Source organism: Haliotis cracherodii, unplaced genomic scaffold (genome assembly GCF_022045235.1).
Source record: "Haliotis cracherodii isolate W230 unplaced genomic scaffold, xgHalCrac1.p SCAF_10, whole genome shotgun sequence".
Classification (NCBI taxonomy): domain Eukaryota; kingdom Metazoa; phylum Mollusca; class Gastropoda; order Lepetellida; family Haliotidae; genus Haliotis; species Haliotis cracherodii.
Window position 1 is genome coordinate 5,712,659 of NW_027266265.1, and position 12,106 is coordinate 5,724,764.

The window sequence follows — 12,106 nt, forward strand, 5'->3', positions numbered from 1 at the left end:
CACCCGAGTGTCTTTTGATATCAAATATATCAAAACGAGGCTTTTATCAACGAGTATTGTTATATTTGATATCAAAAGATCCAACATCATTCTTCCAACTTTTTCAGTTTGTAGACAGTACTATGCCGTGTATTAAGTGTAAAAAGTACTGCTAACAGCTTCAGTAGCAGAGCCATTAGTGATGTCATTTGATTGTGACGTCATGGTAACAATGACGTCACAATGGTCTGCAAAGCATTGTGATGCAATTTCATTGCAGCGATATCTACAATGTAGATATCGCTTAATCTTACCCGATATCTCATGTGGGAGTCAGTTTTGGATGATAAATATTCTATAACGCTGAGTAGGTCCACAACAGTGGATGACATAATTGTTCTTGCGGTTATATTGACCCTCATCGTATCCTGCAAGGACGTCATTATCATTGCGATAAATTCACTCTATATTAGGCTTTACGACCTGTTAGTTTCTGAAGAAACCCGGAAGACTCTCTCTCACTAACAACATTACACCTTTCAAAAGCAATGCAATAATTAAGGACACAAAGACGAAGACATCTAAGAATGACACTGAAACTTGTACCATGGAAGCTTCAGACCTTCAGAACGGAAGTGAGCGTCGCCATATTTGATCACGTGATCCATCCAGTAGGCAGCTTCCTGACCGGGGGTCCACGGTCGTTCGTTCATGATATTGACTGCTCTGCTGACGTTGCCTTTGTAGAAAGGGGTTTCAATCACATATTTTATTTTGTCAGCTAACGAATCGGGTGTGATTTCCAGGTAGTCAACGAATATTTCACATTCTTTTCGCTGAAAACGATTAGCGTCATAGTACTGATCAGTGTGTATCTGTATTCCTACCATAGGGACAGCCTCATTCGGATAACTGGCATCAATGTTTTAATGAATAGTTTGGTTTAAGGGTTGGCTAACAGATCGTTCTGAGGAAACCAAGCGGATGTTAAAAAAATATGTTTGTCGAGTGAAGTAACGTTTAATCGTATCACATATGAATAAGGAGTTTTTAAAAAACCTGTAAAGAGCTTTTGAACAAGCAGCTGCTCTAGATTCACAAAGCTTCCAAACGAAACAACAACACTATTATTTGATCTATCATAAAACTGTTTAAACTGCCTTGCTGAAGGTTCAGCTTTTCGGAGAGAGAAATCGCCTATGTACTTGACATTGTTATGAGTGACGTTGTATATTTGTGTGGTTCACAAGGGGTCCAGTTTGGGTGGACGGCGTCATGCTTGATTGAGTTAAGCAAGCTGCCTGAAGAGGAGAAGCGTGCTTCTGGGCTGATTGGAGTTTGAGTTGGCTTGGTAACTGATTGGTGTGGGCCGATCAACCTTTTGTTGTGTGCTGAAGTAGATAGCTTACTTGGAAATGCGTTCACTATATAAGGGCAAGTTATCGAACAGAAAGGGGGAAGGAAAAAGAATTGGAGAGGGAGAAATATGGTTTAACTGAACGAGGGCAGTTCAGCCTAGCGTTATGTCCGGAGACAAAGTTAGAAGGTCATGCCGACGCTTCGAAGGAGGAAACTGTTGTTACCCAGTTATCCTGTGAACTGTGATATATAAGTTTGGAACAATGTGAAATTGGAATTCATTGGGAATGTGATGTCAAGAAATCTGATATGACTGTTATCTATATTGCACAGTTGCCATATTGCTTTGCCTAAATAGATGTGTATGAGTGCCTTGTCCAGTAACTGAGAATTGTTATATACTTATCTTTGTTTTAATTATTAAATCTAGCTTTAAACTTCAGAGATTGTTGTGTGATTCTTGTAATTGTTATTTGTGGGTATTAGCGGGAACCCCTGCCGTTCATACCACACGTAACAAATGGGGGCTCGTCGATTTATGAACCTATTTAAATCATAAGGGGTTAAATTGTAAGTGGGAAGCATATTTGTATTATTTACTCCCCTCCTATAATCATTATTCAAAAAGAAAAGTCCCGAAGATCACAACAATCTTGTTTTTTTTGTGTCATACATGTATATCATGTCAGTAGCATCATGAGTTTTATACCTAGTGAGTTTATGCAATCAGTAACTCAAACCAAATTTAAAAACTTGTCAAAGGCAGAGCTTAAGCAAGTAGCTGAGTATCACGAAATTAGAATAGATGAGACAGCTAAAAAAGATGTCATTCAGAAAGTATTGTGGGGAGAATTAATTAGCAAAAACTTAGTTCAGGAGAAAGACACATTGGATGTATTTGAGAGTTAGAAAGTTGCTAAGATGCAATTTGACAGGGAAATAGAATTGCTGAAAGTAAAGAGAAAAAAGAGTGAAATAGACACTTATTTTGCTCATTTTGAAAAAAACAGCAACAAATTTAAAGTGTCCTAGACATTGTTGGACTACTTTATTACACAGTGGGCTAGTGGGTAAGGCTCAGGAGGCCTATGCAGCTTTATCTGTGGAGGAAAGTTCAGTGTATGAAGTTGTTAAACAAGCCATTTTAAGCGCTTACAAACTTTTTCCAGAGGCATTAAGGCAAAGTTCAGAAATTACCAAAAAATTGAAAATCAAACCCTTGTTGAGTTTGGTATGGTCAAGGAGACTAATTTTGACAGATGGTGTGCATCCGAGAACGTAGGTGGAAACTATGACAAACTGAAACAATTAATGTTGATTGAAGAGCTTAACAGGTGTAGTTCAAATGATGTGAAGGTGTATTTGTATGAGCATGATGTAAAAACGTGGCGGGAAGCGGCTCCATTAGCAGATAGGTACGTCCAGAGTTTATCATGACGGAGGTCGTGGTTGTGGCAACAATTATCCAGATCGAAAATTTCAGTCCAGTTACCAAAGTAATGGGAGTGGTCGCTCATCCTATGGTCAATCGTGGCAGGTTCAGTCAGATCACAAGTCTGTGAATAATGGTGGGCAAAGTCGTGGTCAGTCAATCACGGTTATTCCAATTACACTTCTGGTCGGGGACAGCAATTTCAAGGTCAGCTATTTCACGGTCAGCAGTTGCAAGGTCAGTGTAGCAGTTATTCTAGAGGTCATGGTGGTAACCAAGGTTACAGTGTTAAATCTCACTTAGCTAGTAACTCAGGTAGTCTGGAAAACGGACATGGTAGCTATGGTAATGGTAGGAAAAATCAAACTCAGAGTGGGGGACCCCAAGGTCATGGTTGCGCCGCAGTGTTTAGTAAGACACCTTGTAGTTTACTCAGCCAGGACATACCTGTTGTTGAGTCCAAGGATGAAGTGAAAATTGATAGGTCTAAGGCAACTTACGATCCTTTCATGTATAAGGTGAGATCATGATAGGCAGTGGCGATCCAAAGGCAGTCACTATTCTCAGGGATACAGGTGCATTACAAACTCTAATACGGGAAGGTATAGTTCCTCGATCAGAAGAGACTTAAACAGAAACAAGTGTATTCATGCAAGGTATAGAATGTGGTGTTGTCCATGTTTCTCTTCATACTGTAGAGTTTAAGTCAGAACTTGTTTCGGGAACAGTTGTTGTAGGAGTTAGATCACAACTTCCGGTGTCTGGTGTTGATGTTTTGTTAGGAAATGATCTAGCTGGAGGTGAGGTTAAACCTAAGGTTTCAGTAATCGGCGCTGACCCTATTATGTGTGATGAACCTACAATTTCTGTGGATTCAGTTAGTGATGAAAGTTCAGACACAGCTCAGGTTTTGGATCAGGACATGGTAAAAAGCATTGATTTATACCCCACATGTGCTGTTACTAGAGCTATGGCTAGGAATGAAGTTCAGTCAGAGAATGTAGAATTGCCAGTTGAAGTTCAGTCAGAGGAAATAGATCTGCCAGTTGAAGAAGGCCATGTATATTTTAGAAACTTTTATGTGTGGATTGGATGATGTAGGAGCTAAGCAAGTTATGGATCCTGGTGTAGAATCACAAGATGGTGATGAATTTAGAGGTGTGTGGTCTAGAGAGGAACTGATACAGAAGCAAAGGGCTGATAGTGAGTTGGTAAAGTTTAGGCAAATGCCTTTGTCTGTGAAGGAGATAGAGAATATACCTGTGGGGTATTACTTGGATTTGGATATTTTGATGAGAAAGTGGAGACCACCAGACGTTCCTGCAGATGAGTTTTGGCGTGTTCAACATCAAGTTGTAGTACCACAGTGTTATCGTGAGGAAATCCTCAGTCTAGCGCATGATTCACTGTTACCAGGTCACTTAGGTGTTAACAAAACTTACCAGAAGTTGTTGAACCATTACTATTGGCCAGGTTTACAAAATGATGAAAGGGAATACTATAGAACTTGTCACACTTGTCAGTTGGTAGGTAAGCCAAATCAAACAATTCATAAGTACCTTTAAAACCCATTCCAGCATTCGAGAAACCATTCAGTAGGGTATTGATCGATTGTGTTGGGCCATTGCCAAAGTAAAAATCAGGGAATAAGTTTTTGTTAACAATCATGTGTACATCTACCAGATTCCCTGAGGCCATTCCGTTGCAGAACATTTAGACAAAAACTATTTGTGAGACTTTAACCAAGTTTTTCACAGTATTTGGATTACCAAAGGAATTGCAATCAGATCAGGGTTCCAATTTCATGTCGAATCATTTTAAAAGTTTTAGGGGTCAGACAATTTAAATCCAGCCGCCAATACCATCCAGAGTCTCAGGGAGCTTTGGAGAGATTCCATCAGACCTTAAAAACCATGCTAAGATCGTACTGTATGGACCATGATAAGGACTGGGATAAAGGAGCTCCTTATGTACTTTTTGCATCCAGAGAAACTGTGCAGGATTCGCTAGGGTTCAGTCCTTATGAGTTAGTGTTTGGAAGGCAGATGCGAGGTCCTTTGAAACTGCTAAAGGATAAATAGTTGAATTAAAGTTCAGAAACAAACATCTTGCAGTATGTGTCCGACTTCAAAGAACGATTGATAAATGCAAGCGAGTTAGCTAAGGCAAACTTACAATCGAGCCAAGAAAAGATGAAAGAATGGTATGATAGAAAGGCAGTCAAGCGCGAATTTTACCCTGGTGAGAAAGTACGAGTATTGTTACCTCTGCATGGAAAACCACCTCATGCCAAATATTCAGGACCATATACAGTATCAAAGAGAGGGTTTTTTTCCCAATCATTTTTATTCCAGTTTAGGTGGTTACATACACAGTGAAATATACATATATAGCATTATTAACAATTTGACAGCATATTTGGAGGATAGGCCTTGATCATGTGGGATCGAGCAAGATGTTCTGGCATGAAAGTTGTTAACACCATATTCATGAGCAATCATAGAAAGATAAGCTAATAATAAAAGAATAAACAATACCAAACTATAATATTGTAATCATTATCTTAGAGAAACATTGCAGTTTTTCTTTGGGTATAGAGTCAAAGTGATTGGAAACAATCAATAATAACACACAGTCAGCAATCTATGTAAGATTCAAGGCATCATGTAAACCACAATACAATTTCCACTTTCTGTTTCTTAATAAAAGCATCAGGCGGATTTGGGAGTGCCGTGAATATGTGAACTAGCTGTGGTAAAGCAAATGTTTTAATAACTGTAATTTTCCCAGTTAATGTTAAATGCCTTTTTCTCCAGTTTGCTAAAGGTTTAGTGATATTTTCTAATCTTTTACGAGTATTTATTACCCATAAATCCTTGAATTCCGGGTTAAGAATAATAACTAGAACTTCAAAGTCTCCAGTGTGCCACTCCAAGTTGAGCTGATCACATATTTTTAATCTGCTCCCAGCGAGGGCGCCTATCCATATAGCCTTTGTTTTATCCATATTCATTTTTATCCCTGACATTTGGTAGAAATCATTAAGTGTTTTAATTACAGCATTAAGACATTCTGGAGTATCATCTAAGAATAATTCAGTGTCGTCTGCATATTGACCAAGTTTATGGTCTTTTCCATGCATCTCTATAACTCTAATGTTTGTATTCTCCCTAATAAGTATGCTTAGGATTTCAGCTACTAGAATAAAAAGATACGGGGAAATGGGATCACCTTGTCTACATCCTCTTTCATTTTCAAAGTAAGAAGAAAGATGGCCATTTTGTATGACACAGGAAGAACTATTGTTTATAAGCATATTTACCCAATCAACAATATAAGATCCAAAACCAATTTTAAAAAAAACATTATTATGAATGATTTGGAAATTGTTCTCAAAATCTATAATAGGAAGAAGAAGGCCTGTTTTATTTTGTTCTTTTAGATGAAATATGATATCATATAATAATCATATATTTTCTGCAATGCATCTTCCTGGTAAAGCCTGTTTGATTTTCATCAATTAGGGAAGGGAGAGTTTACTTTATTCTATTTGTAATACATGCACTCATTATTTTGTATAATACATTAAGGAGCGTTATAGGTCGCCAGTTTTTAAGTAAAGTTTTATCCTTTTTACCTTTGGGAATACAGGTGATGATACCTCTGTTTACTGTTATTGTTAATTTCTTATTACTAAAAGATTCATCAATGTATCTGAAGATCCAAGGGCCTAATTCCTTCCCAAAAAAATTAAAAATTCTATGCTGAAACCATCAAGACCTGGACTTGTTAATTTTCATATCCATGACAACTCTATTAATTTCCTCTAGAGTGATTTCTTGTTCTATACTATCTCTTAAATTCAAGTTAAGGAGTTTTAATATCTTTTAAAAAAACTATCTAGGTTATCATTTTCAAAATTTTGATTAGTATATCATTTTTGATAGAAATGTTTTTGTTGCTCTGGTATCTGGTTTCATCTGTAATCATATTACCTGAATCATCTACTAGTTTATGTATCAATTTATTTGTAAAATTTCATTTCTCTAAATGGCAAAAAAACCTGGTAGGTTTCTCTCCTACATCATACCATCCTAATCAGCTTCTAATTTCTTGAGCTCTTACTTCTTCCTCTTTTATTTGTAATTTAAGCTTGGAAAGTTGGACGAATTTATTTTCGTTAACATGTTGAAAATTATTTCTTATTTGATCTTCTACCTCGTTTATATCTTTTTCAAGTGATTGTATTTTATTCTTTTTTTCTCTTCAAATAAGATGACATTGAAATTGAATTCCCTCTAACTTTCATCAAGAAGGTTTCGAATACAATTGTTGCCGGGTATTTTAATTTTAAAAGCTCTACAGGAACATTATCCTGATCATTACAGACATATTCAAGTTTAACTTCTTCAAGTGGTTTTTTTAACATATCTCAAAATTCCTTATTATATAACAAAGAGGAATTGAATTTCCAATAACCCTTCCTATCAAAGAGAGTTAGTGACACTGATTATGTGATCAATACTCCAGGTAGACGTAGGTCTAGTAGGTATTGTCATGTCAACGTGATAAAGAAATACCATGAAGGGGGACAGAATAGAGTTCCAATGTGTGTGGGGAATGTCAGTGAAAATGAAAATGAAAAACTATTTCACTTTTAAGGTGAGGATGCACCAGCATTTAAATTAAACAATTCTGAAATTTTGAACAAATTGGACGGGAAACTATCCCATATGATCGGTAGTGAGAAACAGGAAATGAAAGGGTTGATTATGGAATTTTAAAATCTTTTTCCTGACCCAGCATCTCGCACAAACTTGATTGAGCATGATATAGACGTGGGGGAAGCTCTTCCAGTTAAGCAACATGCTTATAGGTGTAATCCAATCAAACTAGAGCAGTTGAGAAAAGAGATAGATTACATGTTGACGAATAACATCATACAGCCTAGCAATAGTCCTTGGAGTTATCCATGCATCCTAGTACCTAAACCAGATGGAGGTGTACGATTTTGTACAAACTTTAAAAAGGTCAATGCCATTTCAAAATCAGATTCATACCCTTTACCTAGGATAGACGATTGCATTGATCGAATAGGGCATGCTAGATATGTGTCACAGTTTGATTTGTTAAAAGGTTACAGGGGCATTCCATTACCATCTAGAGCAAGGCAAGTAAGTGCTCTTTGTACACCTGAAGGACTGTTCGAATATAATGTGATGCCATTTGGTCTGAAAAAATGCGCCAGCAACATTTCAGCGTTTGATAAATGGAGTCATTTGTGACGTGAAACACTGTTACGCATACATCGATGACATCATCATTGCTACAGACACGTGGGAGGAGTATAGGAGAACCAATAGACAATTGTTTGAAAAGTTATCAAGAGCTCAATTGACCATAAATTTGAGCAAGACGGAATTTGTGAGAGCAACAGTAACCTATCTCGGTCACGTGGTAGGTCAAGGTCAAATGAAGCCAATTCAAGCCAAAGTCGAGGCGATTGTGAATTTTCCAGAACCGAGAAACAGAAAACAACTAATGCGTTTTCTAGGAGTGGCAGGATATTATCGCAAGTTCTGTCGAAATTTTGCCCACGTAGCTTAGCCTTTTGACAGGTTTGCTTCAGAAGAACATATCTTTTCACTGGAAAAAAGAACAAGAAGAAGCTTTCAAGAAAGTCAACGTCATATTAACGAACTCTCCAGTGCTGATAGCTCCTGATTACCAGAAACAATTCGCCATTCATGTGGATGCGTGTGACCTAGGTGCGGGGGCAGTGCTACAACAAAAGATGCCATGGGTATTGAACACCCTATATGTTACTTCAGTAGGAAGTTTAACAAACACCAAAAGAATTATTCCACCATCGAGAAAGAGACACTTGGACTAATATTGGCATTAGAACAATTCGACATATATATGTGCACAACAGTGTGGCCAGTGTTAGTATACACAGACCACAATCCACGTTTGTTTGTCAACAGAATGAAAAATAAGAACAAGAGACTGATGAGGTGGAGCATTGCTTTAGAAACATACACCCTGGAAATTATGCATATCAGGGTCAAGGATAATATTATGGTGTTGACTTAATAATTGTTTGCATTTGTACAGAAGGGAAACAAACCATACAATTGTCTATGTTGACAAAGATTATGTGTTTGGTAAAATGTGTGTATATAATTTGTACTTTTGTATGAAATTGATAAAATATGTATTACTGCATTTTAGAAGTTTTCTGTAAAAACATTCTTTTTTTAGGGGTGGGGGAGTGTTATGAGTGACGTTGTATATTTGTGTGGTTCACACAAGGGGTCCAGTTTGGGTGGACGGCGTCATCCTTTTTTGAGTTAAGCAAGCTGCCTGACGAGGAGAAGCGTGCTTCTGGGGTGATGGGAGTTTGAGTTGGCTTGGTAACTGATTGGTGTGGGCCGATCAACCTTTTGTTGTGTGCTGAAGTAGATAGCTTACTTGGAAATGTGTTTACTATATAAGGGCAAGTTATCGAACAGAATGGGGGCGGGAAAAATAATTGGAGAGTGAGAAATATGGTTTAACTGAACGAGGGCAGTTCAGCCCAGCGTTATGTCACGCCGAAAACCCGGGTTCGATTCCCGACATGGGTCCACTGTGTCTCCCGCCGTGATATTGCTGGAATATTGCTAAAAGCGGCGTAAAACCATATTAACTCACTCACTCACTCACTCGAGGATATTTAAAAAACCCATCATTTTGAATGGTTTGAATAGCTTTGCTTTACTCATGACGCTGCCCAGAGTAACGGCGTTACCATTTGGGCCTTTAAAGTTGTCTCTGTCATCGCTAAAGAAAAGGTCTTTGTCAGACTCATATACATCAATGTGTTCTGCATGCGCTGAAAGAAATCCATCTTGTCTGTGAATTCCGATCCAGTTATTGGTGTATGTGATGGGTTGACAGGGAGGCCGGATCTCCAAGGGTCGATGTCTGTGCTGAGGAAACAGAAAGGGATGCCAAGATGGTATGGAATCAGATGCAGTTCCATTCCTCTCATGGTTCCCCCGACCAGCACCAGGTCAAAATGTTGCCTTTTTACGACCTGAAGGAACTCGTCATACTTCATCATTTTGGAATTCATTTCTGTTACTTTTGCGGTATATTTACTATGTACAATATTGCAACAAAGCTGAACATAGTTTAATATTTAAAACTATATGCATGATTTATAAAGGTTTCCGGGAATAAAAGACCATAAAGATGTGTTTATTCATAAAAATCGCCCCGATTATGTTTCTAGGTTTGTCAGCACCATACCCGTGCTCGTGGGTTTCACCGAAGTGGTAAACGTCTGAGACCTGCATCACTTCGGGCTTTCCTCCCACATTAAGCTGACACGCCGTGTCGTGTAATACTGTTAAAAGCGGCGTTAAACCCAACTCACTCACTCACTCACTTATTCATAAAAAATATATACGTTTTCAAGCAATGAGAGAACTTCACTTCCGAACGTCCGCGTTGTAGGAATATCCTTTTTAGGCAACCAGGAGGTTCACAATGAACCGGTTGTTAATACTTGACTGTGGAAACAAAGGTTCAAGATTTTGTACCTCGCCTCTGCATATTTTAGCAAGGTTGGAAAAATTATGAAATTTGAATTCTCTGAGCCTGTTTTAGAGACGTTGTTCCTTGGCTCGTATACACAAAATGACACCACGAATCCATGAGTATAATTACGAAGGAGGGTAAAAAATATTCACCCTCCCAAAAACACATTACTGTTTATCATTTTCCATTACCATACACACAGTAATAGGCAAACATTTGATACATTACACTGACGGACAAGAGGAACCAATATTAACGTTCACTTCAGGTAATCTTAGATGTTGCTTCGCTGAATTGTTTGATAGGCATTAATTAGAAGTTGACGGATGACAAGGTAGACACAATTTTAGGGATAACAATTTCTTTAATACCGTAAAAAGCGACAGTCAATTTTGTAAACCACACCTTTGGGCTCTTGGGGTTTGGTTTGTGCTCAAACAGCAAGCCAATATCGACACCCACTTCACCAGCGCCAACTCCCTCAACACCCTGTAAAGAGCCAACGGTAGGAACACAACCAAACCCCAAGACCCCAAAGGTGTGGTTTACAAAATGGACTGCAACTGTGGACAATTTGGGTTTAAATCTGGAGACCTGGACGGCCATGGCAGGACATGGGTGTTCTGATTCCTGAAAAATCCTGTCCTGCCGTGTGATGTCGTTCGCTGGTTGCATAATGGGAAGGACGTACGACCGAAGAATCTCATTCTTGTAACGTTGTGCCGTTAAATTCTCCATAGCTTGCACCAAGTCTGTTCTACCAGTGTAGGAGATGGCTGCCCACATCAACGCACTACCACCACCGAATCTGTTCACTTCCTGAATCCAATTTACGGTGTATTTATTTATTTTGTATGGATGTCATCACTGTAATGTATTTACGAATTTACTTCTTTGTTGTTGTTTTTTGGAGAGTATAGTAGTGAGAACCCCGGTCTTCGGCTTGACGAGCGAACGCTTTAACCACTAACCCGACCGCCCCGGAAAGTGATATAATACTCTAGTTTATGTTTTAACAACAATAATATGACATCAAGTAAAAAAACAGAATATGGGGTTTACTATTTACAATCGTTTATGGATTCCCACCACTTGTTAAGCCAAACTCCACAAGTAATGAATGCTCGAAGATTATTACCCCGATAAAATAGACCAGTGTGGCTCTCGTTTCATTCTCAGCTTCCTGGGGAGTATATAGTTGAAGCTGTCTGTGAGGTGAGGTTAGATGGGGTTTAACGTCGCGTCAAAGATTATTGCACTTATAAGGTGCGTCTGTGTGTGTGTGTGTGTGTGTGTGTGTGTGTGTGTGTCTGCTTGTACTAGACCGAACTGATGCCCATTTATAGTGCTAGCCCACTGAGATACCATGCCGCAGTTTAACATGAATACCCCACTCAGACAATCAGTATACTGACTCCGAGCCGACCAGTCCTTGTTTTAGCCCCTTAATGCCGAGCGCCAGACAGGGTAACAACAAGTACTATCTTTTAACGCCTTTTGGTATGACGCGGGTGGACGCTCTATCACTAGACCACTGAGGCGGTCCCTGTCTGTGGGGCGTTTGAAGATTAACAGTCACATTTTCATTTCATATTTCGAATAAAGTCACTTGCCTAAGGACATACATGTGCTTCAGTGTGGGGCGGAGCCCAAGTACCTCTCAGGAGTCAAGCTGCCGATCACGGCCACCCATCCAACTACTCTCCGCGACCGACGTCCTTAACTACACCGGATGTGTGACCTGTGCGT

General features: G+C 38.8%; 1 pseudogene; it reads right to left on the reverse strand.

The window, feature by feature from the left end:
- Window positions 1-438: 438 nt before the first annotated feature.
- LOC139445678 (UDP-glucuronosyltransferase 3A1-like) lies at window positions 439-9,890 on the reverse strand (annotated as a pseudogene).
- Between the last annotated feature and the right edge of the window lie 2,216 nt (window positions 9,891-12,106).